At 43.4% G+C, this 27,261-nt stretch overlaps 1 protein-coding gene across 1 annotated transcript in view; it reads right to left on the bottom strand.

Moving 5' to 3' along the window:
- Positions 1 to 27,261, bottom strand: part of TNR (tenascin R) — a 440,066-nt gene that overhangs the window by 195,352 nt on the left and 217,453 nt on the right. Inside the window, exon 2 of the mRNA XM_058310159.2 lies at positions 17,746 to 17,844. The gene's annotated coding sequence lies outside the window, so the exon portion shown is untranslated. The remainder of the gene's footprint in view (positions 1 to 17,745; positions 17,845 to 27,261) is intronic.

Consider the following 27,261-nt stretch of genomic DNA (forward strand, 5'->3'; position numbering starts at 1 on the left):
TCTTTGCAGATATAACCAATCAAGGTGAGATCATACTGGATTAGGGTGGGCCCCAAATCCGATGACTGGTGTCCTCATAAGAAGACCATACAGAGGCACAGACACACACTGGGGAAGACGGCTCTGAAGATGGGGGCAAACTGTGCAGTGTGCATCCACAAACCCAAGAGAACCATGGAAGACTTAAAACCCATAGAAGCTGGACATGGTAAGGATCTCCCCTCGAGCTCCAAGGAAGCATGGCCCTACTGGCACCTTGATTTCTGACTTCTAGCCTCTGGAACTATGGGAGAATAACTTTCTGTTGTTTTAAAACACCAGTTTATGGTATTTTGTTAAGGCAGCCCTAACTAATGTAGGGTTACTAAAAGCAGCTATATGCCACCAACATGGAGGTAAACATCTCACTCTTGCCTTCCAAGAATAGACGTAATCTTTGTTAAAGAACTCCCTGACCTACTTCAACCAAATTTTACTGCCAGGGCATTATGGGTTGAATTGGGTTCCCAAGAAGTTATGCTCAAGCCCCTATCGCCAGTTCTGTGACTGCAACACTATTTGGAAATAGGAGGTTTGATGATACTAGTTAAGACGAGGCCACACTGGAGTAGATTGTCCCTAAGCCAACATGACTCTATAGGAATTGGACATTGGGCACAGACAGAGACAGAGGAGAGAACCCCGTGTGATGACTGAAGCAGAGAAGCCATGGGTTGCTGGCAAGCCACAGACAGCAGCCGAAAGAGAGGCACAGCACAGATTCTTTCCTACAGACTTCCGAAGGACCGTAGTCCTGCCAACACCTTGATTTTGGACTACTGGCCTCCAGAACTGTAAGAAAGTAAGTTTCTGCTATTTTAAGCCATCCAGTAAGTGGCGTTTTGCTATGGCAGCCCTGGGAAACCGAGACACAATGTGACTGGAGTGTGGGCCTGTGGACCCTCAGAATTGAGCCTCTCTGTATCCCTCTAGCTTCTGTTTCTTTGCCAGCAAGGCTCAGAGCCCCTTGCAATATAATAAAGCAAAGCTTACTTACTATGTGAATGGCAGAGCATGCACAGCAAATTAATTTAAATAAAGCATGTCAAATATTTGCTTCAGTTTAAATTCATAAAATGCTATTTCATTAAATTGTGTTTTCATTTATGTCAGGCGACTGTCGTGCCAAAGCTATTTTTTATTATTTCAGAAGTTGGAAAATGTAGGAAAATACATTTTTAGAATAAAACACTGTCATGATAAAGATATTTGAGCCCTGTAATATTGATTTCATAACAGAATGATGGATTGTGAAGCCTAAATTTTTTGTTTTACTACAATTAGAATAAACATTCCTGAAGGATCTCCACAGCCCTGCTCCTCTGATGGTCCCTCAGCAGCTGCCAGTTGGCACCTCTGATAAAGAACATGCCTGGTGCCTGGTTCCCATGACTTGAGCAGGTCTTTTAGTGAAGGCTGGGGATCTGAGCAGACTGACACAAGAGACAGGGATGCTAATGGAAAGGGGGAGGTCTGAAGGAGAACTTGCTCTGTAAGCTAAGGGCCTCCAGTCATAACTCCTGGACCTGCTTCTCACAGCGCAATCTCTGAACTGTCCCTTTCCTTCTCCTTGCCCACAGTGTGGTGAAATCATGGGCTCTCTGACCAGAAGGACACTTCAAACCTGACTTTTGGGCTTCTGCCCTGACATCTTTTCCTGGTACACACTGAGCTTTCACTAAGCATGGTATTATTACATCACTTCATGAGGAACAATGCTTTTCATTTCTTCCTAAAGTCAATAAACATGCATTAGGTAGCTGATCTAGTAACTACTATAGATGCTACAGATACAGGATGAATGAGACATAATCTTGACCCTGGAAAAACTTGTGGTCTAATAGGTGGACACATTCACAAAAATAATCATCATATCAGTGGATTTTCCAGTCACTCTTAGAAAATGTCTTCCTGGAAAAGAACCATTTTCACACTAGAAAGAAGCATGTAGAAAGGTTCCTGGACTATTTGGGGGAAATTTTACCTATTTTGAAGCAGAGGCATCCTCCCCAAAGGAGTCAAGATCATTTTGAATAAGTAGAGAAGGCATCATCTTGAGGATTTCAGTAGAACTGATATTTCAATGAGATTGATTCTAAGTATAAATTAGAAATAATTTTAAAGTTCAAATTAGACACCCAAAGTCAAAAGCCTTCCTTTTTTATTTTCTGGTTATTGGGGGAAAGCAATTTAAAAATATAGACATGAAGTCCCAGCTTCCAATGGACTCTTTTGGATATCACCAAACTTGCAATGACTTCAACAAATTGTCCTCCTTCCAACACATCCCCACAAACATGGAGGAATGGGCCCTATGGGGACCTGACTTAGGTCAAACAGATCCTCTGTCATGAGCATACAGAATTGGGACTAAAAGAGACCTAACAATCTGTCTGGGCAGTGTTGAGACAAAGTACAGTTTAGAGTATATTTAGTAGTTGTGTAGAGCCTGTTTTCTACTCACAACACGTATGGAAAAGCAGAAAGCCATTGGTCATAGAGAGAAGCTGAAATGAGAGATGGAGAGAGAACACTGCTGAGTTCCTGAAAGCTTTCTAGTTTCTGGAGCCAGTCCCTTCCCAAGACTTGCCCTTTGCCCTTGTTTTCTGGAACACACCCATGAGTCTTTCCAGTACATCCCCTCTTTTAGGTAAGCCAGCTCGAGTTGATTTCTATAACTAACAACGGAAAGAGTGTTGGCTAATATCCTTGCTCTCTTGTGTAGGTGGTGTCCTGCCTGAAGGACCTGAAGAACCATGACATGAGTGGTCTCCTCACTTGGCTGCTACCAGAATAACAGGTCTATTTGAGTCCTGAGCCACCTTGGACCTACTGAATCTGGATCCCCTGGGACAGAGACCCAGGCATCTACATTTTGTAGTAAGTTCTTGGGATATTCTGATGGATTGCCAGGTTTTAGAACTATTGGATTACAGAAAAATAATTGTCATGAAACTCTTACAATGTATGTGGTGCTACCACAGATGCTGTATCACTTTCCTTACAACTACCCTGTGATATAGACATTATTAATTAGATGGAAATGTTGATTGCTCATTCTGATGTCCCTTTTTATGTGGAGGTTGCTCTATTGGTTATACCACTCTAGGCGTCTCTACTCCCTTACTCACTAGTGACCTATCTGGTTGCTGAGTTTGGGAGGAGAAACTTGGCATTTGAAGCCTAGCCCAGCCAGAAGGAATACAGTCCCGCAAATTCATTCTAGTCTTCTGACCTCCTGAACTATAAGATAATACATTTATGTTGTTTTAAGCTACTCAGTTTTTTTTGTAATTTGTTATAGCAGCAATAGGAAACTAATACACAAGTACTTCCCTTTCAGCAGAATAATCCCTAAGACTGGAATATTTCAATCAGAGAATCAGCCTGAGAAGTTTATGTACAGATGATGCTCGGTAAAGACTTACAATATTCCTCAATGAAAAATTCTAAAGTTTTAAATGCCAAAACTACCAGACAGAATGAATAGGACTCACTAATGCCCAAACAGACTTGATTTTAAGTTAAGTGAGCACGACAAGTACGTTGCTAAAAACTCAGACCTGATTAAATCTCTGATGAAGCACAGCATGATAAATGCTAGGCAACCACAGCTCTGTGAAAACCAAATGTAGTGTACAAAGAGGGGGAGATTTCCTGTGAAGCTGGAGCCTGGGCTCAAGGAAGGGCACATGAGTCACTACATGGTCTGCGCTAATAGCAGTTTCCTGCCACAGGGAAGCATCCTATCCATGCTGCTGAGTCTATATTGTTTTGATATATTACTAAAGAACAGGAGAATGAAGAATTTGTGATGGTATCATCAACTGTAGAACTTAATTATTCTGGGCCAAATCTTCAGCAACTGAATTTCAGATTATAAAAATAAACTTTTCAAAGGTTTTCACCCAGTGTTGGGGAATGGGAAGGTAGGTGCTGGAAAAGACATTAGTTACGTCATTGGGTTCATTCATTTAGTCAGTCATGATTTCATTTTCTCCATCACTGGTGACAATGGGTTGAATTGTATACCCCGGTTTGGGCATATTCTTGGTCTTATTACACGTTCTGATAGATGTGGACCCATTATTTAAAAAACCTCTTCAAGCTGTTACTTCAGCTAAGGTGTGGCTTTAATGTGGATTCCTGGGGTCCTTTATGAGCAGCCTGAAAGTCAGACAGAGGGAGAAGCTACAGGGAGCAGCCAGAAAGTCAAGTCAAAGGAAACCAGAGGAGAAGGAAAAAGACGTTGCCATGTGTATTGCCATGTGACAGAAAAAACAAGGACCAAAGAGTGCCAGCAGCAAACCCTGAAAGACCAGTCTTCTGGGAGAACACATCACCTTGCTGATGCCTCGATTTTGGACTACTTTTAGCCTCAAAACCATGAGCCAACAGTTCCCATTGTTTAAGCCAATTTGCTGCATGGTATTTGTTTTAACAGCTGGGAAAGCAAAATAACTGGGTCACTCATTTCTCAAATATTTAGTATGCATCTACTGTATATCCAACATTAAAAATGTAAGGTTAGGGAAGCGGACTTGGGCCAGTGGTTAGGGCGTCCATCTACCACATGGGAGGTACACGGTTCAAAACCCCGGGCCTCCTTGACCCGTGTGGAGCTGGCCCATAGTGCAGTGCTGATGCACGCAAGGAGTGCCGTGCCACGCAGGGGGTGTCCCCTGCATAGGGGAGCCCTATGCGAAAGGAATGCACCCCGTAAGGAGAGCCGCCCAGTGCGAAAGAAAGTGCAGCCTGCCCAGGAATGGTGCCGCACACACGGAGAGCTGACACAACAAGATGACGCAACAAAAAAAGAAACACAGATTCCCATGCTGCTGACAACAACAGAAGTGGACAAAAACAAGAACAAGCAGCAAATGAACACAGAGAACAGACAACTGGGGGGAGGGGAAGGGAGAGAAATAAATAAAAATAAATCTTTAAAAAAAATGTAAGGTTAAATACTATATGATCTTACTCTCACAGAGATTTCCATCAAGTTGGAGAGGAAGACTTGTGATCCAGCTATTACAGTATTGAGTGCTAGGTTGGATAACAGAGCTCTGCCCTTAGGTGTTAAGAAAGCATAGACTAACTCAGTCTAGGAATGGGGATGATGGGCTCCGAGGGCTCAAGAAGGAGGTGATGCTCTGGCTGAATGTTAATAGATGAAAACTAGGTGGAAATGGCACTGTAGTCAGAGAAACAGCATGGATCATAGAATATTCATAAATGATAATGACATGGGTATAGCTGGAATATGGGGTTCATTCCTAGAGGGGAATAATATGAGATGAAGTTGGAAAGACAAGCAAGGGCCTATTCATAATGTGTTTTGTATGGCCTGCTAAAGAAAATGAGATCTGTGAAAATGAAGAGTTTCAAGCAGGGGCAAAATGTGGTCACTTTGGAGTTTTGGAAAGATCACACTGGTGGCTGTAAAGGAAGTGTCCTGAAGGAGCAGGAGACTGGAGGCAGGTGGACCAAGAGAAAGTGGGATCCTGAATGGGGCTGTGGACAAAGGAGATCTTTTTAAGGAAAAACTTGCCTTGGGGATAAGGTACGGTTTAGTCTAAATTGGAATAGGGGCTTCAGAATTTATTCAGCTTACCTGAGAAAAGTGTTAAGAAAATATCAGAAAAGCAGCAGATGTGGAAGGCTGTTGTTGGTGGCTGCAATATGTTCTTTTGGCTCCAAAAGAGCCTGTGGACTGAGAATGGATGGATGCTAGGACTGTGTTGGATATGCAATTTTGTTTTGTTGTCATCTGTTGTGATTATAGGCTTGGCTCTTGGTTTTTTGTTCAGAGCCATTTATTCAGAAAATCTCTTATTCAGAATTTTAGTTCATTCCTCATTAATGCAGTGGAGGCTTTCCATAGCCCAGTGATTGAATTACCTAATAGCACCTGCCTGAAATGATTAACATAATAGGAAGCCGTGGGGTTGTATTTGATATAAATGATTTGTTTCCTGAAGTTGTAATTTTATTAAAGGGGGACCCAGTGAACCACCTTAACAAATGAAGGCGAGGTCCTGGCTTCCATGAGGTACCTGGGAGGTTAATGAACGATTAATGGCTAACAAATGATATAACCTGGCTCGGGAGAAAATCGGCATTTCTCAAGTGGTGGATCAGCATCACTCAGAAAGTTAGGAATAGTTTTGAAAGGATTGTGTGGTTCACTTCCAGGCAGGAGCAGATAAGGGTAGGATTGGAGGAGAGAAAGACCAGTGCCTTGCCAAGAAGACCACACCATGCTGGTGTAATCACCCTTCAACCTGCCTACAATTTGTTTATTGAATTATGCCCAAGTGGGCCAAATAAGGATTGAACGTCACTGCTCCCCTGGGGTCATGAGTTAGTGGTCTCTGTCTCCTTGAAGCAGATCCAGGCAAGCTGGTACAGCAGGGACTGACCTTTACTTCTGAGGTGACTGTCACCTGAGAGTTCAGGTTGGGAGGAACAGAAAGAATTAGGACACAGGCTACCTAGAAATGTTCTACCATTTTGTTCAGCAATTTAAAATAATATGTTTTATTTGTAATGCATGGTTTAATAATTTTCTAATTTCATAGATTTGGGTGTAGACATATGTGCATTTATGTCGTTTAAGATCCTAAATGGTTTGTTCCTCTGAAAATCTATCATATACTTCCATGACATTGACACTTTTTAATCCCTGAGAACCCTGAAGAACAAAATGGTGCCCTTGAGGACCAGGAGGGAAAGACCTTCAAGCAACAATATGGTGGGACCAAGACCTCACCTCTAGACCCGTATCCCATGACTGAAATTTCCATTCTGGACACTTTCCTCCCTTCTCCCAACCATTTCTTCCTCTTTTCCCCTTGCATATTTCACTTCTTATACTGCTTCATTCCTTCTATTCTAGGAGAATTACAGCCAGTGGCTCAGTCTGCCTATTGCCTTATTGACATTCTAGGAATCCCCTGCCCAGAGACACCTTAGGTCCAATGTGTGACTCTTCACTGTGGGAAAAGTACACCCATGTGCCTAGTAACAGGCAGAGGATAATTTTCTGTTGAGAGGGAGAGGTTTTAAGGTACAGCTCATATCCCACTGTTAGGACAGATCTACTGAAAAGGTTGGTTTGGCCTTCACCCATGAAATATAACACTTTCCCCACCTCTTGCCTAATCTTCTTTTGAGGGCCACAGGTTGAAAGAGAGCAGTTCCCACACCTGGCTATATGTAAGACTTTCCGAGGGAATGTTGAGACCACAGTCATCCCAGGCTCTGCCTCTAAGCAACAGAATCAGATTTGCCATGAAGTGGACCTGGGAATTTGTATTTTTGTAAAATACTTTCCCAGTAGTTTGGATGCAGTTGGTCTGAGAGGTGGCATTTAGGTACCAGAGGCAAATAACACCTGCACTTCACGCATGCCTCCATGTAGAGATGATGACTCTGCCTGGCTGTCTCTGCTCCCCTCATAGGCTCTGTGTTTTGCCCAGGTCTCCTGGATGTCAGGTGTGGGTCTGGGATCATCTGCCTGCTTGTTTGAAGATACAAGGGCTACCTTCTCGCATGTTTCCAGGCTGCTCAGTGCAGAAGTACCAGTAGCACTGAGCCATCCTGATGCTGGGGAACTTTGTACATGCTACTTTCCAAGGTTCCTGTGTAATGCCCAAGATATCAGACCAATGTACAAGCTGCCATGCATACTCTTCCCAACCAAAGATCTCAGGAACTAAGCAGCGAGCACTGGAGGATGAAGCTCCCACTTCTCTATTTGGAAGGGGTATTCATGATTTAAAAAAAAAAGAAAAAGAAAAGAAAACTCCCTCTCCATACATTCACTTTTGCTGGAAATTCATGCATTTCCCAGACTTTTTGCTTACACATCTGCTCACAGAAGTATTACATCCAAGCTATTGTGTTGTCATGCCTAATTTAAGAACAAAATTTAGACTGTAAGCTGGAATTGTTGCTGTGGCTATGTCTGTTCATCCCGGATTTGCTTTATGCATGACAAATGCCTAGTCCAAGCAGTAGCAGTGGCATTAAGCCAAATACCCGACAGGGTCATATCTAGCAAGTGTCTCAGGCCCCTCAGTCCCAGGACATACAAATAAGCCCACGCTGGTCTACCCTCAATCCTGTCCCCCTTCCTCCACTTGTCTCTATCACTGTGCCATCACAAGGCTCCTGATTTTCATGGCAGTCATCAGCTTTTCCATTAACAACATTATCTTATTCCAGGGTCCATTAGAACTCCTCTGTAATGTGAACTTTGGGTGTAGCTGTCCTGGTCACCAGCTCCACCTGTCCTGATGAATGCTCTGCATATAACTCTCACCTGTATCACACAGTCCCTCTAGCTTCCATTAAAATGATCATCTTTTTTTTCCCCACTCTGTAGTCATCACCTCATTATAACTCCATTCCCTTTTAGCATCATCTACATTATAACTCCATTACCTTTCACATCATCACCATTACCTCCCTTATCACCCGCTCTGTATTTCAGTTGCCCTCACCTTCTCCTTTACAGCCACCAGCTTTTCAATTACAGGTCCATTATCTTTATTATTACCTCAGTTATAATCATAATTGTTCCCATAACAATTTCACTGTCTTTATCCACCCCTCTACAAGACAAGACCCTGGCCACCTTTGATAAAGCCACAGGAGTCGCTGTTACACACTAGACATGTACTCCAGTATCTCCATTAATGCTAGAAGTCCTTTCTCTTTCTCCATCAAATTGCCCATGATAATGCCAACCACAAAGATCTGTCGCTTTCTACGTCAAATTTGCTATTTTCATTGGCATTCTTATTTACAACTCACTCTTCTGTACTTATTTTTTCTTTCTGTAACAGCCAAACAGTAATAATCCTCCTCTTAGAGATACCAACCTCTCATCTGCACAGTCTGTGTTCAATTGTCTCTCTGACTCCAAGAATTCTACCTACCAATTTCTTTTCAGAGCAGGTCAAGGCCACACTTATATAACTGGTGATGTACACCTGCATTTCTGTTATTCCTGTGTCTGTATGACTGTGTGTCTATATGTGGACCTGTTTGCAATTGCCCCATTTTATTCATTAGATTATAAGCTTATATTGGATTAGCCTTCATTTCCATTCCAGAGCTCCTAGTATTTGGACAAAGTTAACATTCAGAAAGTGTGGTTGATTAAATGACTAAATTCATCACCACTCTTCCTTTACTTTTACACTCACAGTCTATTGCTGTTGCATTGATCACTATCAAAACCTAATCTACACACTCCACAATTTCATTACCTCAAGCTCCTCCTCTTTCTCCTCTTCAAGGAGAGATACATCTACTCTTCCATTTTGGGGCCATTATCTCAATAATTATTGTGGCCTCAATTGCAGGGGCTCCATTACAACTGCATTACCTCTTCTTGATGAAGGAGAGAGAGGCTACTCCACTACTTTTCCTGCTTTGCTTTCAAAACAGCTCTCTGCTCCCACAAGGACTTGTGGTAACTTTGCCACCAAATCTGCTACAATCACTCCCCTAACAGGCAGTCACCATTTCCTAGGTAATACTTAAACACTCCCACTTCTTGAACGTGACAGGGTTCAAATAAAAAGGCAGTCTGATTTCCTTATTTCTGTCTGGCAGTGTATTTTGGGACAAATTATTAAATGTGATTCTGTGGCACTCTGGACTCAAAATGCCTGGGTTCGAATCCCAGTCCTACCACTTACTAAACTGTTTGACTCAGGTAAGTTATTTAGCTTTTCTGTACTTCAATTTTCTTATCTGTAAAATGGAAATAATAATGGTACCTGCTGTTGTTGAGGAAAGGCACATAAATGCTCAAAACAATGCTTAGTAGATAAAAGCACTCAACAAATATTAACTCCTCTCAGAGCCCCATTTTCCCCTAACTAGATAAAAGGATTACAACAGAATGATCTCTAAAGTCCTGGATTGAGCATTTTGATGGGGCTCAGATTCTGGCATCAGATTATCAGAGTTCTTGCAGAGTTCTTATCATACTAGTTCCTAAATTGTTTCCCAGTTTTATTGTCCTCTCTTGACTCAGCAGGGAAAATCCCCACTCCCTTGGCCCACAGCCACAATTGTTCTGCATTGGGGGAGATTTCAAGGCATTTTCTTCTCTCACCTAATGGAAAACATTTTTCTGCTTCTGGATTTGGATTTAGCGGCATGAACATATATTCAGCCTGCCATCGGGCAAGCCTGAAAATGGCCCCCACAATTAGTCTTCTCCTCCCTCTTCCTTTTTGCCCTCTGAAGCAGTGTTGAGGCTTCTTGGGTAACCTGTCTCTGCCCAACTTTGATGTTGGAGCCACCCAGTCGGCTGCTCTAGGCCAAGTTCAAAACTAGCTTGATTTCATCATGGATTCTGTTTCCCTTTCTTCCTTTCTTTCCTCAGGTTCCATTTTTTAGCCCTCCTTCTGCTCCTTAGCTATCCAGACCATCCACCACTTGCATGGCAAACCCCTATTCCTCTTCCTGGCAGGGCCCCATGTTCTACAATTATTTTTTCCTCTTCTCCCAACATTGCTTCTCTTCCTCCTCTTCTCTGTACTTTCCTCCTCAGGTGTCCTTTAGGCAGAAAATGACCTAATAAAAGATGAGACTTCTAGTATGGGAAAACAGGTTTCCCTGGGGACACCTGACTTTCAAGGGGAAATCTGGGGGAAGCAACACCTTCACAAATGGTACAATTTGAGGCAACATGGTAGAACCAGGGTTCCCTTTCCCTTTCTCTTTCCTTTTCCCTTTCCCTTTCCCTTTCTCTAAATTTGGATGGGAGTGAGGATGGAGGTGGGAGAGTAATTTTCCAGGCGGAGAGATTTCACAGTGCCAATCAAAATACATTTTGTTGGCAATATCCTCTCTATAAAACTCTTTTGACATGCATCTAACAAATTATCCCAAATTTACCATTCTTTCCATTTCACATAGAGCCTATGGGAACCTTCAGCTAATGAAGCCATCTCTTGTGTTGGGAAACTTCTGTGAGTTCTCTACATCCAATTGTTAGTGGTATGAGAATTCAGTTATCAAAGATCAGCCTGAAGTGTGCGAGGTTTTCAGTGTAAACAGCATTCCTCTCAAGCAAACATAAGGAAAAGGATGCTTCACTTTGTGATTACAAAGACAACAAAAAACTAGCTGGCTTTGGTCCAATTCTACAGACACTACTGGGACCACAGAAATATTTTCCTCCTTTAAACCCTTGGTCTTCAGCCAAGGCAATCCAACGATTGGCACAGGTATCTGGTAGAGACTTGAGGTAGCTATGGTAGCCACTCAACCATTGCCCACCTCAGCAACTCTTCCCTTTTCCTGTTCTCTTCTCTTTCTTCCTTTCCTTTTAGTCTTACTTTTTTCCATAATGTGAGATTCCATGCACATTTTGCACATTAGGAAGTCTTCCCTGGCCACCTCCACTTCCCTGAACCTGTAATACCTGCTCAGTTTCAGTTTCCAGTACTTGACCAACATGGTCAATGTTGGGGAGTCATATTTAATACTTGATTATATGATCACATTTGGGAATTTTATTTGTTTTAAATGTTTGGAGTTTCCCTTGACTGAATTGTAAGCTCCTTTAAGGCAGGTATCATGAGTTGAACTTCTCTTTTGTGGCCCATGGCACATACCTTTTTATTTGACACATAACAATTACACAGTAAGGAATTGCTAGCTGCATTTTCTACCCCCTTCTCTGCTTTCTCGTTCATCTGCCTTTCCTTTCCTTTTATCCACCCTACTCCAGGTCCTATCTTCTCTGCTACATAAATGCCCTGGGCTAGTGGCATTCAGAGCCACTGATTAAATTTGCTGGTTTGGGTGATTTCTGACTCCTGGTTTCTTAGGAGCTAGGATTGTGTTTCAAAGTGACAGCCTGGGTGTCACACTACACAGGGCAAACTTTGTGCTTTGGTTTGGCATGAGAGAGAGAGGGCAACCTCGTTATAAAAAGATGCCCCAATAAAGCTGTGATGGGGCCAATACAGTCCACACATCACAAACTCAATCACAAAGCTATATGCACTGGGTAAATCCTTACAATTGATTTGTTAACTATAATGTAGATACTTGCATTTCGGGAGAAGTCTGGACAACTTAAATTTGTTTTGATGACATACCAAAGGGTAACTTTACATAAGCATTTTCACTCTAAAGATGAGTCCTGCTTATGATCAATTCTCATTTGTATGTTGGAAAGCAATTTCAGTAAGTACTTAGCTTAATCAATTTGCATCTGCACATTGACCTTCGGGACTCTGCACGCCCGTCCCATCATGCAGTGTGCACCGCAATCCGCTGTCTTTTCAGACAGCATATTTCTCAATATTTGTACACGGCTTTCATATTCAGTTAATGCAATCATGTTTTCTCTCCCTTCAACTGCTTCCCTTGCCTAGGGAGGTGAGGATGAGAGCAACCCTTCTGCCATTTGTATGTGCTTAGAGTATACTTGTTTACTATTGCCCTAAAATCTGGACAACTCAGAAGAAAGAGGGCCATTCTGGAATAATAAAATTAGTGGGAAAATTAAAAAAAAATTATCAGCATGTTTACACAATTATGTAAATGATAAGCAGTTACACAAGGCTGATTCCTCAATTATTCATGGTTTTAAAGCTCTTGAAAATTCAATTGGACTAAATAACATTTTCTTCCTCTCATTATTATTATGAGCAAGGTACTGTAATTTGAGGAAGGCGAGACAACGATGCAATTTGATAAGGAAAATTAGAGAAATACACAAATGACTGTAATACAAGTTGAGTAAGTGCAATAAGTAAAGTACAATATATGCTCTGCCGGTTTAGAGCAAAAAGAAATAACACCTGCCGGGGTGATCCAAAACAGGATGTGGGTCCTTTTGGATACATATGGTTTTGTTGGCATCCCGTCTTCTCCATCCTTGGTGCCACTATTTTGGTGCAGGCCCCTTTTGTCTCTTATCTGGACTATTAGAGCAGCTTCTATCTGATCTCCCCCTTCTAATTGCTGCTTCCCTACAGAGGTTTCAAAAAGGCAATCTGATATGTTGTTTCCTTGCTTTAAACTCTCCATTGTTTCCCACTGTCAGAAAAAAGCAATGTTAAAGTTTCTCAGGACTGCACATTTGAAAACTAAATGCCTGTCATCCTTTGCATCCACAATAGCCCTTGTTTCCCTGTCTCAATGGTGCCACGCACATGTCCTAGCAGCCAAATGCCAATGACCTAGACCATGCTGCTCCTTCTGGCTGGCCCAGTTTCCTTCTTTTCTCCATTTTGCTCTTCCCTTCCTGGGTGTCCATTTGTCTGGATAACTCCTGTGGCACTTTCCTGCCAGAACTCCCCCAAGACAGGGTTGGTGAGCCTTTCCATTCTGCATCCTTCCATCCTTCTGTCATCACACTTATCACACTACATAACTCGGTATGGACAGCAGGCATACTTCCCTTCCTTACAAGAGTGTGCCCTCCTTGTGGCCAGGATCCAGGTAGGACACGGCCCATACTAGGTGCTCAATGCGTGTTTGCTGAATTAAATTCAATTTGTTGAATGTGCCGGTGAGATGTGCCATTTTTCCATGGGATTGATGGGTGAATAAATGGTGAGAGGTGAAGATAGAATTCCACAGAATTCAGGATAAGAAGGAGATAGTGGGTCATGAAGGAAAAGCTACTTGTTGGTTGGGTTGTTTTAAAGGAGACCAAAGAATGTTTACAAGTAGAAGAGAAAGAACTTATAAAAAGTGAGAGGAAACGTAAGTGAAGGAAAGGGAAAATGGTTGGAGCAAGGCCATGGAGGAGGTGGGTAGGGAGTGGACCAAGAACTCAGAAGCAGAGTTAGCCTTGGCAAGGAGAAGATGTACTTTCTCTAGCAAAGAACAGAACAAAAGCAAGTTAGGGAGAATTCTGCAAGGAGAGAGGAAAAACTAGTAAAGGATGATGTGAGCATGCCATATTGACGTGTCCATACTGTTAAACTTTTCATGTGTAAACCACAAGATGTTGAGAGAAAACACAGATACGAGAAAGGTTCTTTAAAGGACAGTGGCCTCTCAGATAATGTGCTTTTTATGAAAGTTTGACACAATCAGATGGAATGCATGGATTTCCTAAGCTGGGCTAAGCACCAGGGCTGTGCAGAGCTTTCTCTGATGTCTCTTCTTCCCCTTCCATGAAGAACAGCCATTTGAGCAGAGGGTGAGCTTGGCTCTTGTGAAGCCTGGTCAGATATTTGGGATAGAGTCAAACGCTGTGATTCTGCTGCCGGACTTCGCTGATCTTCCAAATGCTATTTTTATGAGGCAGCCAAAACAGCCATTTACATTCAAACTGCAGTTTCTAACCCAAGCTCTAGTTTAAATGGATTACAAGTATTTTCCTCCTGAAAACCCCTCAAGGGTCAGGAGGGCTGGTGTGAGTTTGGGGCCTGAAGGGCCAGAACTGGAGAAATGGGTTTACCCCATGGCAAGGCCCAGGCTCCAGGGTCTTCCCCCACCCCTGGCTCCTTGGAGTCATTAGATTCACTTCAGGAAAACATGGCAGACAGTCCTTTCCCACTGGGGTGCAAGTGCAAGCTTTGAGTTCAAGTTTAGCATCTTCCGAGAGTCCATAAGGGCGAATATATTTGGTGAGTATTCCAAAAGGAAGCCTAAATTCAGGGGCACTGCATTAATCACTACCCCTATCGGAAGGACAAACCAGGTTTTTAAAAGTTTCACCATTTGATTCTAGGGACACTCAAGTGTCTGGTTTAGACAGGAAAAGAAAGGAAGAGAAGACAACTCTGTTTTTGGTTTGTTCATTTGTTTTGAAGAATAAACCTACCTAATCTGGAACCATTCATTTAGGTTCACCTTTGGGGCTTTCCCTCCTCTTTCCCCTACTCTGTTCTTAATGTTTTCTAAAACTGATAGAAGGAGATGGAAGGGGAAGGCGGTCGGACTTGTACTGCTGGATATGTCCATTTCCCTTTCCAGAGCCGGAGCCCACCTTTAAGAGATACAGAGGGTGCTGCACGTGTTCATCAAGGTGAAACAGTCAGATTTCTGACCATTTTATAATATTCTCAGCAAAGGTGAGGTATTAGCAACCTTAATGCTGAATTCAGTAGTTGCTTAATAAAGGTCTTTTGCCTGGGGATACAGAGAAGACGTTTTCTCATAGATTGTCCTCACTGAGAGACCTAACTATCCTGTGCCTCCTGTTCCCACCTGATGTTTCCTTGAAAATGCATGTTCATGCGGACACATCTATACACAGAAGCATAAACCTTTACAGATAAAAGGGACCTTATAGACACACACAACCCCAGTTTTAGGGTGCAGAAAAGCATGGGAGAAAGGCGTGCTTCGAAACCTTCTGCAGTCCAGAGCAGCCAAGAAGCTGGAGCTCAGCTCCCCAAATATCACATTTATCTCAATTTGGCAAGAAGCTGAAGCCTATCTGGGACCATTTAAATTCTAATGCTATTAAGGATTCATCTAATCAGCTTTAAAAATAAGCTGCTCAAACGTACTGGGAATGAAGGTAAGATAGAGGCATGCTGAGTAAAGCAGCTCAGACCAGTCTGGTGAAGGCACCTCAGTCTGAAGCGCCAAAAAGGCAGGGGGCTATGTGACTGCCTTCCTATTTGGTAAATTCTGGAGCCCCTCCCCAGGCCATGCGAGTGGAAGGTGATTTGTAAGCACAGATATGATACGGCTAATCTGGACAAGCAAAGTTTTCCTCCAGGGTCACTCATGTGCATGTGACAAGGCCTGGCAGGGAGAGATGGGCTGGCCTTTGTGCCTGAAGATGGCTTTGAGATTCAATCAACTTCTGGGAATTGTCGCGGCTCTCTAAAGAACTCTGGGAAGTTCCACCCTCAGGAGAGCCCAGCAGGACTCACAACGCCTGCCAGGACCTGTTGAACCGTTGTTGGTCGGTTTCAAGTTAGGGCTCCCAGATTCCCCTTCAGTTTGACTCTCCCTGAGCTCAGGAACTCTGTCAGCCCTAGACAGCTCGACTCTGGAGTGTGTATGGCTCTGGCTTGATCCTGCCCTGCGTTAAGTGTCAGGCTCCTCCTTGCTTTTCATGAGCCTTCTCCAATCAGGGTAGAGCAAGGCTAGCGCCAGTGTGGAGGTGCCTTTGTCCTCGCCGCTCTTGCTGTGCGCTGCCTGCCTTTCTGATCCCCCACCACGGAAACTCGCCCAGCCTGGCAGAGTCCTGGGCTCCCTCCTTCCTCCTTCTGATCCCTCCATCAAAAGCCTTGGATAGCAGGACAGGAGAAAAATAGGTGTGCGCCCTTGTCAAGTGATTGTTTCCCATTTAAACTGACATTCTTTCGTTATTCAACATCTATTTAGGGGAAGACGACAGCCTCCCAGATCATAGACTCCAGTTGAACCCATCTTTATCAGAAATCAGTTTAAAGCCCAACTGATTTTACTTTATTTTATTTTTATTTTCTTCTAACTAATTTTGTTTGAGCAAGCTACTTGGGTGGGGGTTTCATTCCCCATTGCAAGAAGTTTTTCAAACATTCTTTCATCTATACCAGTACTTGGAGAAGAGTGCTGGTTAGTTACAATTCTCCACCTTCTATTATTTCTGACAATGCTTTTGTGATCCTTATGGGGATGTACTGACCAGATCTGCTTGGCTCCTGAGAACTTGATCTCAAATGGCTGTTAGCCTCCAAATTAACCAGTTCACTCTTAAGCGTGAATGTTTGGTAACCAACTTAATGGGGTGATGTCTTTTGTAAGCTAGCATGGCCCAGGGTGTTTTGTGGCTAAGTGTCCCCAGTGAGGTAGATAATGGTCTCTTGCCTGATTCAAATGGTCAACTTCAGAACAGGCTTGTCTTGTATCTGCAGAACATCATGATTGGGTACTAAAGTAGGAATATTTAGTAGGAGGAAGGAAATGAGTTTTTCCTGAAAAAACTTTACTATTCTGTAAACAGAGAGCAAAGTCTGATGGATCTACTACGATTGTTTTGTGCCATAAAAAGGGGCCACACCTGTTTGAAAAATCCCCCAAATCAGTGTATCAAGTTTGAGTGCAGCGGCAAGTTCTTAAGGGAGCAAACTATGCCTGTCACGATGCCTGTCAACTTCGTGAATCCTAGAAGCCTTCTCCAGTGGACCGTTTTTAGAGGTTCTTATTCCAACTTGAAAAATCTCTAGAAATATATATGTGGTATGAAAAAAGAATTAAGAAACCTTTTAAATTAAAAGAAATAAAACGACAGGTTTTTCCTCTAGCCATATAAATAGTTATGGATAGAGATAAAGAGATGGATATTTTTTCATATTTCTTTATTAGGAGTTTTGGAACTCCAGAAATTTTAGAGTCAGGCTGGTGAATAATTCAGCAGTGATTCACGCTGGCCCAGTGCAGATGCAAGTGGGCTGGGACTGGAGCCCAGCCTCTCGAGGGACAGAGCGCAGTAACACACTTTTATTACCAACCGCATCATGAAATGCATTTCAGAAATATTTTATGAGGAGCCCAAGTCTTGGTACCCGTTTTGTCCACCTTTTTCAGATACTGCGTGAAAAAGAAGCCCAGGAGCACACACTATTGGCCACCTCATTTCAGGGAGCTTGGCCTCCAGGCTGCTGCTTCAGTGACAGTGTCTCAGATCCCTGGGAATATGCGGTCACTAGCGAAAGCCTCAAACTGGTCACTGGAATAATGAATGATAAAAGACTCAGGAAACGGTACCTTTAGTGACAGTGTCCTCGAGGTTTCCTCTCCTGCACGTTCTTTAATCCTCCCCCTGAGAGGGCGCTGCCCTCACTACAGGGTAGACGGCACAGCCCCCTGAAACGGGAAGAAGAGGGAAGAAACGTTTATGGTTCCAGATGGGCCATCCCGGGTTCCCTTTCCCATCCAGCCATTACACCTCCTTCCGTGATTTTGGAGGTGCACTATGTGGTTGCTAAATCAAGGGAAATTGCTCTTTATGAAGTTTCGTTTCCCTCTCCAGAGGGTTTATATATTTCATTAATTTTATCCAGTCCCATGGCCTTACAATAAACTCTTAAATATTTAAGGTAAAAAATTATACAGAATGATTATAAAACCAGAAATGGGTTCCATGTAACAAATCGATTCCAAAATCTTCAACATGCTTAGATAAGGCAATGAGACCAAATGCTTGACGCTGCTTCCAGGAAGCCTTCTGTCCCCTGGAACTGGGCCCCTCATTCGTCCTTATTGTCCATGGTACCCTGTATTCCTACATTTTAAAAGTCACCACTTTCAAAAGTCTCATTCTGGGCTCTCAACAACTCAAGGACAGTCTTTGCCCGGCTCACCACTTTAGCACTTGCCCAAGCACAATGCCAGCACAGAAAATTCAATAAACATCCGTTGAATAAATGCATGCATAACAAAGACTGATTCTCTGGGGTTAGAACCATCACCCACAGAAGCAATGCCACCTAATTCCATGTCAGCAAATTTGGCAGCCTCTTTTTCCAGGGCTCCCCTGCAGGACTTGAACTAGAGCTCCCTCTGACACAATTCCCTAGGATTGTCAACACAGTCTGAAGCAGGATAATTATGCCTTCGAGGCCTTGCTTCCCACAAATCCTTCTGGGCCTGTACCAAGTGGGACATTGAGCCTCAGGGACCTCATTTATAGGTGCCTAAGAGGATGTGTTTGCAAAAGTCAGGTGGTGCCTGGGGGATGAAGGAGCAAGCATTAGGCTAGAGTACAGACCTGCTAATTAAACTGCTCCGGAATAAATTACCCTTCCCTGGAGGGACTCCTGGAATCAGGGAACTGGAAACAGAAAGATGATTTAGCTCTGAGAGGGCAAATCAGTGAAACCTCAGGTGACTACTCCAGCACCGCAGGCACGGGTTGCCTGGAGAAGGGGCGTGGCAGAGGACTCTGTCTCCTTCATTGGGAAGGAAGGTTGTCTGGAGCGTTTTTCCAGTGCCCAGGGTGGGAAGGGGCTGGGGGCCCCATAAAATGCCAGGTGTTTTCCGCCTCTAAATCTAATCGGGCTGCTCACCAAATAGAGGAATTACGGGTGGTTTGGATGGTGTAATTTGTCCATCGTTGACCAAAAATTGCAACTTATTTTCCTGGCAGATAGCTCTGATACTAGAAAAAACTCACCTTATGTGGAATTAGAAAGCCTTTCGACTGCCATCCTTCCACCCTTTCTTTTCTCACCCTATCTATGAGGTGGTTATCTCACTCTCAGAAAGCGGGACCAGCCCAGGTACCTCCTGAAAACAAACAAATGAAAAAAACCACCCCTCATTGGAGTGTGGATGTAGCTCAGTGGTTGAGCGCCTGCTTTCTACGAAAGAGGTCCTGGGTTCAATTCCTGGTACCTCTTAAGAAAAAAAAGTGTTGCAAAAATTCCCGTGTTTAGTTCATTAACTACTGAGTACGTTCAACACTCTATTTTATTGTTTCATATTTCTCCAAGTAATTACCACCACAGTCGTTCATCCATCCAACCAATATACACGTGTTTGTTCTTGAAATGATAGAAGCAATTCAGGCTTTTTGTAATAAGTGATTGATATGAAATATGTACATCTGTGAATAGGTTAATCATTTCCCCCATCTCGGTCCCTTGAGGTAATGATTTTATAGACTGGAATGTGTTCTTCCACCCTGTTAGAAGTCAAGTTTCTGGGAGACAGACTGCGTGCAGACACGCCCCCCGGAGGCTTCCTCAGGCCTGCTCCCGGGGGTACAAGCCCTGCGGGAGAGCGCGGGCGGAGCTGAGCTGCAGTACCCGCACGGGTTCTAAAGCGCTCTTGCATTCAGGCCTTGAGGGCCCTGGGGACCAGTCTCTGGATGTGGACTGTCCCCAGGGAGAGGGCAGGCACAACTTTGGGGAAAGAAGCTCTCTCTGACTGAGGGCACCGCCTGCTGAGGGCCTCCGCTGTCAGCAGCCGGGGACTGAGTGTCCTAGTTGGGCAGTGTCTCAATGGCGGCTGCAATATATGCCCTTTCCTTTGCCCATTTAAACCTAATTATGCATATGTGATAGGTGCAGGGGATATTTTTGTTTACGTTTTTTTAACTGAAATACTCTGCAACTTGCTTTGACTTAACATATGAGCATTATCATTATTTTATCTATACTCACATACTTTTCCATAAAGGTCATACCATACGTGCTAGACTTCTTAGTGTGGTCTTCTTTTCCGTTTCCTCTCCTTCCCCACACCACCCACATTATCCTCAGTCTCCATCCCGACAGCATGGAGCATATCCTCTATACCTTCATTCATAGCAAATAACCCCATAGATTCACATGTGAATATGGAGAGATGCACTTACTTAGCCCTTCTGGTCACTGTCAGCAAACATTTATGAAGACCCTTCTGAGAGCTGAAGAACAAGACACACAGCCTCTGCCCTTGAGGGGACCCTTCTGTGAGGGAGAGAAGCAGGAACCCGGGTGTCACACAGAGGGAGGTCCACTCATAGAGGCCTGCGCCCAGCCCAGTTTCTTAGGGAACCTGGGCCTTCTGTATTCTGGTTCTGTGCTCATTTCCATTTAACTAGCTTTTTTCGTGTGTGTGAGCAATGGCCAAATTAAATTTGAAGAAGTCTGTGCCAACTTTCCAGAAGTCATGACTATGCTTGCCCTACAAGAACACAGCTCGTAATGAATACACTGGCCCTTGTGATAAAATAGGCATTACCTCACTAACAGACCCATTTAATTTGATTAACACGTCACATCCCTGAAGAGAGCACACACAGGTCTTATCTTAGGGTGGGTTTTCATGTAACTAGTGACAAGGCAAGGGATTATTAAGACAGAATTTGAAGCTGCTGTGTCACAAGGCAGGCAAGTGTTCCTGTGGTTACAAGTCCCAGAGGCAAATCCATGAACAGAGATAAATATCAGGCACAGGGCTCGTGCTGCCAAATCCTTGTAGCTGCATGCTTCTAGAAAGAGCTGAGGGAGAGAGGAAGTGACTCAATGAGAGACGTGACCTGGCTCCCGGCAAGTTTAGCAAATCAGCCTGCTCTTTCCATCCATTCTCTTAACCCACTCATTTACCTGCACATCCCCTCTTCAGGTGTCTGACATTTCATCCACATCCATTTCCTAAACTTGTAAATTCTATTTTTGAAAAAAAAAAAAAAAAGGTTTCCAATGAAGTAAGTCTAGAAAATGTGCATTGTTTTTCTTTCCTCATCAAATGCTGACCCCTCTTGTATCACAAGTGAGTTAAAAAAAAAAAACCTGAGGGGCTTGGCTTGGACTTTGTAGCATCCTGCAGCTCATGCAGCTGCTCAGATCTGGACTTTCCAAAGAGTTCAGCCCAATCACAGATTTTCACTCCAATCACAGATTTTTGCCTAAACCCTGTGTTTTCTCCCCTTTAGCTTACATCAGTCATGGGCAGAGGAAAGACACCTACTAAGTGAGGGGAGACAGAGCAAGAGAAAAATTTCAAACTTCACAGCAACAATTCATTATGTTATTCAGCTTAAAACTTGAATGGTTTTAGCCTGCATGGAGCTGGCCCAGCAATAGCCAAGTAAAGGATGCTGATCAACTTGAGATAAAACTGAAATCCCTAATCCCCAATTTGGTCTTAGCCAATAGCATGGTCACTTCATTTTTTCCCCCTATTGTCACAGCAGAGAGTAGAACTGTGAACAATGGATCAGAGTGTGACTGAGCAGCACATTGTACTTAGTCATCTGAATGAGAAAATTCAGGCAACAATTAATGACCTGACCCATTTTCTGCTCCTAAACTCACAAGTTCTGTTACCAAGAGGGACCTGAATGACTGTCATTTGAGGCTCCCACTTCCTGGCATGCAAATGTGATTTGATGTCTCTAATCCATTGGTATTGGCAAGACTACCGGGTACAAAAAGTTCATGAAAGCTGGGATAGCTATCTATTGCTGCGTAACAAATATCCTCAAAACACAGTGGCTTAAAACAATAAGCATTTATTATCTCATAGTCTCCTCATGTCTAAATTCAGAAGTGGCTTCTCTGAGTAATTCTGGCTCAGGGTCGACTATCTGAAGGTTCGTTGGCACTGGAGGATCCGTTTCCAAGATGGCTCATTTCTCTGGTGCTGGTTATGGCAGGAGGCCTAAGTTTCTCCTCACATGGGCCTCTTCAGGGTTGCTTGAGTGTCCTTATAACATGGTGACTAGCTTCCCCAAGGTGAGCAACCTCAAACTGAGCAAGGTAGAAGCCACAATGTCTTTTATGATCTAACCTTACCGTCACTTCTGCAGTGAGCCATTGGTTCCACAATATTTTCTTATTTAATGCAAAAGAAACTATACAAAGGTTTGAATCCCAGACAGCAAGAATCAGTCGGGGTTGACCTAGGATCAGTCAGGGTTGTCTTGCAGGCTAGCTGCCACAAATACCTTTTGCCTTTATCAGTAATGGTAAAGACCTAGAAGAAGAGATTTCTGTTTCTTATGTCTCCCTGGAACAAGAAATGGAAGGGCATGGAATTTGGTTCAAATCTCAGCTCTTATCAGACACATACTTTGGGAAAAGACATTTTCTTAATCCCTCTAAGGACTGGTTTTCTAATCTGTAAAATGGGGATAATATTTCCTTACAGGATTTCCTTGAAGATTAACTTAGAAATTACATGTAAAAGGCTTAGCTCATTGGGTGACCAAAAGTGGGAATGCAGAATTTGTTGGTTCCCTTGCCCTTGACCTCATCACTTCCTCTCAGGATCGTCATGCAACAGCTGAATGGTGCTGCTGGATGACACTTCCTCAGAGTTGGCCTTCCTCCCTGCCTCTCCTCCCTCTCCTCCTGGTTTCCAAACCAAGGAAGAGATTCAGTCTTGGCCATTTAGATTTCTTTTTCCTTGAGGAAGACTTTCCTACAGCTTAATAAAGACAGGATATGTGAGCGACACTATAGTTCATTCACATCTTAATTAGCAATTAATTAAGTGGAGGTGCTGGTGTCTGAAATATAGGACAGACAGGCCCAATAATTATCTTTTATCATTATTACTAATGGAAAATATGGTCAGGGTGGCTCCAGTTTCCCCAGAATTTCAGGTTTAATTGAATGACCCAGTGGAGAATCAAAATGAACAGGCTGCACTTTTCACTTTGTTTTATTTAAAATATTTTGAAATTTGATGGTGCCTGGCACTCAGGAGCTTTACTGGTCTATTTATCTTGGGCTGTGATCTTAAACTAGGCTTAGAAGAAACAGGGCTGGGCTACCTAGGGGTAGCAGGGTCCCTCTAGGAAATCACTCAATCACCTTTTGATGGCGATGCCTGTAGCATTTCATTAACACACCCTTGCCCCCAGAGATGGTCTTGCTTTGGACGTTAGAAGAGGACACTGCTCTAAGGCCTGAGCTGAAGAAGGTAAGTGGAGGGAATTTTTTTTTTATCCCCATCCCCCTTGCAGCTTTTTGCATGTTGTCTATGGACATTCACTGTGCGCACCCCACACAGTATGTTTTACTGTCTGCTCTCAGTGTCCATTCGCTGTGCGCTCTTCTGTGTTTTTTTTGCTTCTCTCCCTTTTCGTTGTGTCACCTTGCTGAGTTGGCTCTCTGCAGCACTTGTGGAGTGGGTAGCACTCTGTGGCAATTGCAGGCTGGGTGGCTCTCTGTGGCGTAAGGGTGAGCCTGTCTTTGCAAGGAGGACCCGGGACACAAACCCAGGGCCTCCCGTATGGTAGACAGGAGCCCAACTGATTGAGCCACAGCCGCTTCCCAGGGAGGGGAATTTTAATGTTGTTTTCTTGATGTTGGACCCGGTGAGTCAGAAGTTCCATCCAAGAGGTTCCAACAAGACCCTAACTTGATGACACACCGAAGGCATCAGGAGCCCTTCACGGGTTGGAGGGCTTGTAAGGATGAATTCTCTTGGAGATCTTGGGAGAAGTCAGCTGGGGCCTGGCCTCCTTTGCATCCTGAGCTCACACATGGTGGATGCTCTAAAAATGTTTATCAGCAGTGACTAAACAAACCATTCTAAACTTTTGGTCCTATAGAGTTAACTTCGGACAGTTGAACATATGTTAAACCACCTTCTCACCCCAGAGAGAGCTGTACAGTGTAGCCACAGGGAATCATTTTGGGCAGAATAAAGGTCTATCTCTAGCCACGAAGTGTAAGTGTTTGTATGGACTGTATACAATCTCCTAGACTTAGTGCTGCTACTCCATCATTATTTCCAAATAGATTATTTGGATGAGTACCCATACTCTGCCTCCATGTGTCAGGAATCTGATCTGAATATCTGGTGAGTTTTGAATAGAATCCATTTGTATCCCTCATCAAGTAGGCAATTTCCATGATTCACAGTTCATGATTCAGACTTCAGATCATTCATCAGCTTTAACAAGGGATTTGAGATCAGTGGGACAGCTCCTGCTAGTGAGCCTAGAAAACTCACAAGTAGCCTACGAGCAGCTACCCTATAGAGGGCCGGGGCTTTTTCCCCGTGATTGGGCTTCCTGGAGTTTCTGGCCTACATTTGTGGCACTTTGAGTTGAGTTCTTGCTGAGGTGCCCGATCAGCATGCCCTGTGCCTCAACATCCCTCTGAATGAAACTACAGTGTAATAACCCCACGTGGAGAAGATTCTGTGCATGAAAAACAGACTAGCAATGAGCTCTCCATCTTAAAAGTCAAATGATGATACCAAGTATTAGCAGTGGTTAGCTAACCCAGTGATTGTCTCTGGGGTGATTTTTTTTGGTTTGTTTTTATTTTTAGAAGGTACCAGGGGTTGAGCCGGTGACCTTGTACATGGGAAGCAGGTACTCAATTACTTGTGCTACATCCACTCCCTGTGATGGTTTTTAAAATTTTGCTTTTCTCTGTCCACTTTATGTATTTTTCTTAACTTTTTTGCTTTTTAATGAGAAAATAAATGTTATTTTACAAACATAGAAAGTATGGCTATAACTTTTTTTTTTACCAAGCCTTAGATATGGTTCATACTTAGCCTGGGATCCATGGAGAGTCCATGAGCTAGATGGAACAAAATTACATTTTTATTTTCACCAACCTCTAAAAAAAATGTAGCAATTCCTCTCATTTTGAGTAGGCAACAAACCATGGTAGTATTAGCAGTGGCTGTAATTTTGTCACCAATAGAAATCACAGATATTTTTATATCTCATTACAGTTGTTGCAGATACGTTGAAATATTGTTTAAACTTACTACTTCAAAATCAGTAGTTATTAGACCTGTCAGCAGATCTTTTTATTTATTGCATTAATAAAGAAACACATATGTTACTATACCACAAATTTAGTTTTTTCATATTTTGATAACTGTATTTCAATAAAAATACAATTTTCTCTGCAATTCTCTATATTTTATTTTGTACATTTATTCCATTTTTCTAAGAAGAAGTTTATATGCTTTACATGATTGCCAGAAGGATCCATGGCATAAAAAAATGTAAAGAAGCCCTGACTTAGGAGGGCACAAAGACTCTATGAGAACTAGCACCTATTAGTCAGCTGTTAGGACCTGGCATCCTTTGATACCTGTCAGGGCCCAGGCCCTGGGCTTGCTATGCATTGTCCCATTTAATCCTCACTAAAAAACCATGAGAGAACATGGATGTGCTTAAGAAGTTGGGCACCTACTTCCCACATGGGAGGTCCTGGGTTCTTTTCCCAGTGCCTCCTAAAGAAGACGAACAGACAATGAGTGGACACATGAGCAGAGACAATGAACAGACACAATGAGCAGACACAGCAAGCAGACAATGAGTAGACAGATGAGGGAGCCATCTCCGGGTGAGGGGTAAAGACTATGAGGAATGTACCATGCCTATCCATTGTTACAGTGAGGAAATTAAGACACAAGAGGTTAAGTAATGTGGTCAAGGTCATGCAGCTTCTAAGTGGCAGAGCTGGGATAAGATCTCAGGCAATCAGGGCTCAGATGGCCTCCTTTTCCTTCCTTCAGGACCAGTTAATATTTAATGTAACACTTGATGTGTTTATGTGTGGCTAAACCATTCACTGTAGCCTGGAAGTTCAATGGGGTGTATCTGACTTTTCCAGGTAGAGGGCAAATATCTTAAGGCAGAGGCCAGGCAGTTTTTGTTTTGTGTCTGTGTGTGTTTCTCTGTCCAAAGTCCCTGAGGTAGTAGAATTAAGGAAATATATTCCAAGAACTAGGTTGATTAACAAATAAAGAATTTCAGCCATTGCGGATACCCCTACCCTCCTCACCTCAGGTTCCTGGCCTCTCTTTAGGAGTCATCATGCATCCTTGGCCAACATGGAGTTCTTGCTCTGTAGCATCATCCTCCCTTGGGGGGGAATCCTCCCCTGGCATCCACTTTTGCCTTCCCTCCTCCACCTTCCATTCCCACCACTTTGCCTACAGCCCCCTTGCATCTGAAGGGAGCGAGAAGTTCTGGTGGCCAAAGCCTGACAGAGACAAATGCTTCATTACCAGGAGACCTTGGGTGCATAGTCATTAAGTGATCACCAAATCTGGAACACTGCATTGGAAGGGCGCCCCTTAGAGAGCACTTAACTGGGGCCTAATTGCATTTGCTAGACATCAATCACCAGGGTAATTTCCTGTCTTGAGACATGTGCTTTCCTTAGTGAAAGAAGCCAAAAATGAGGCCACAAAAGGGAAGAAAAAGCTTCAGACCTAACTAAAGTAAATCCTGGACCTTTTAATACCTGATGTAGAGCATTGCCTTGCCCAAGCATGGACAGAGGAGAATATTTCTTCTCCTCTTTAAAATGACTCTTGTAAGGCAGACAATTGGTTAACCCAGTGCTTGGCTGGCAAAGGAGTGTCTTTCAGTGCCAGAGACTTAGTATGTTATTTTCTGATGGTTGCTCTCAGGACCTTCTCAAAAGTAGCTATTTCCTGTCAAAGGACCTGACCCAAAGGACACAACTTAATGGATAGCCCAGGAATCCCTGTGTTCCTGGAATGAGTTTTAATCTGGTCACTATCATCTTCTCCCTTAGATCTGCAATTAAAGGAGAATCAGTCACTAGAGTGACAGAAGGTCCATTTCCGAAACATTTGATGAAGGACTCTCTTCTGGGTTTGGAAGATCTGTGGGCCAGAAGCCCATAAGTCAGCATGAACATGGAGCGCATAGGACTTGGGCTTTCTGAGCAGAAGGCAAAGATAGGACCAAGTCCTCTTCCTTTTCAGGGACCTGGCCAGGCATATCTGTGGACCAGGCTATTGCATGGGTCCCAGGAGCTGGGTGGGCCTGGAGTAGAT

The sequence above is a fragment of the Dasypus novemcinctus genome, chromosome 13, assembly GCF_030445035.2.
Source record: "Dasypus novemcinctus isolate mDasNov1 chromosome 13, mDasNov1.1.hap2, whole genome shotgun sequence".
Taxonomy (NCBI): Eukaryota; Metazoa; Chordata; class Mammalia; order Cingulata; family Dasypodidae; genus Dasypus; species Dasypus novemcinctus.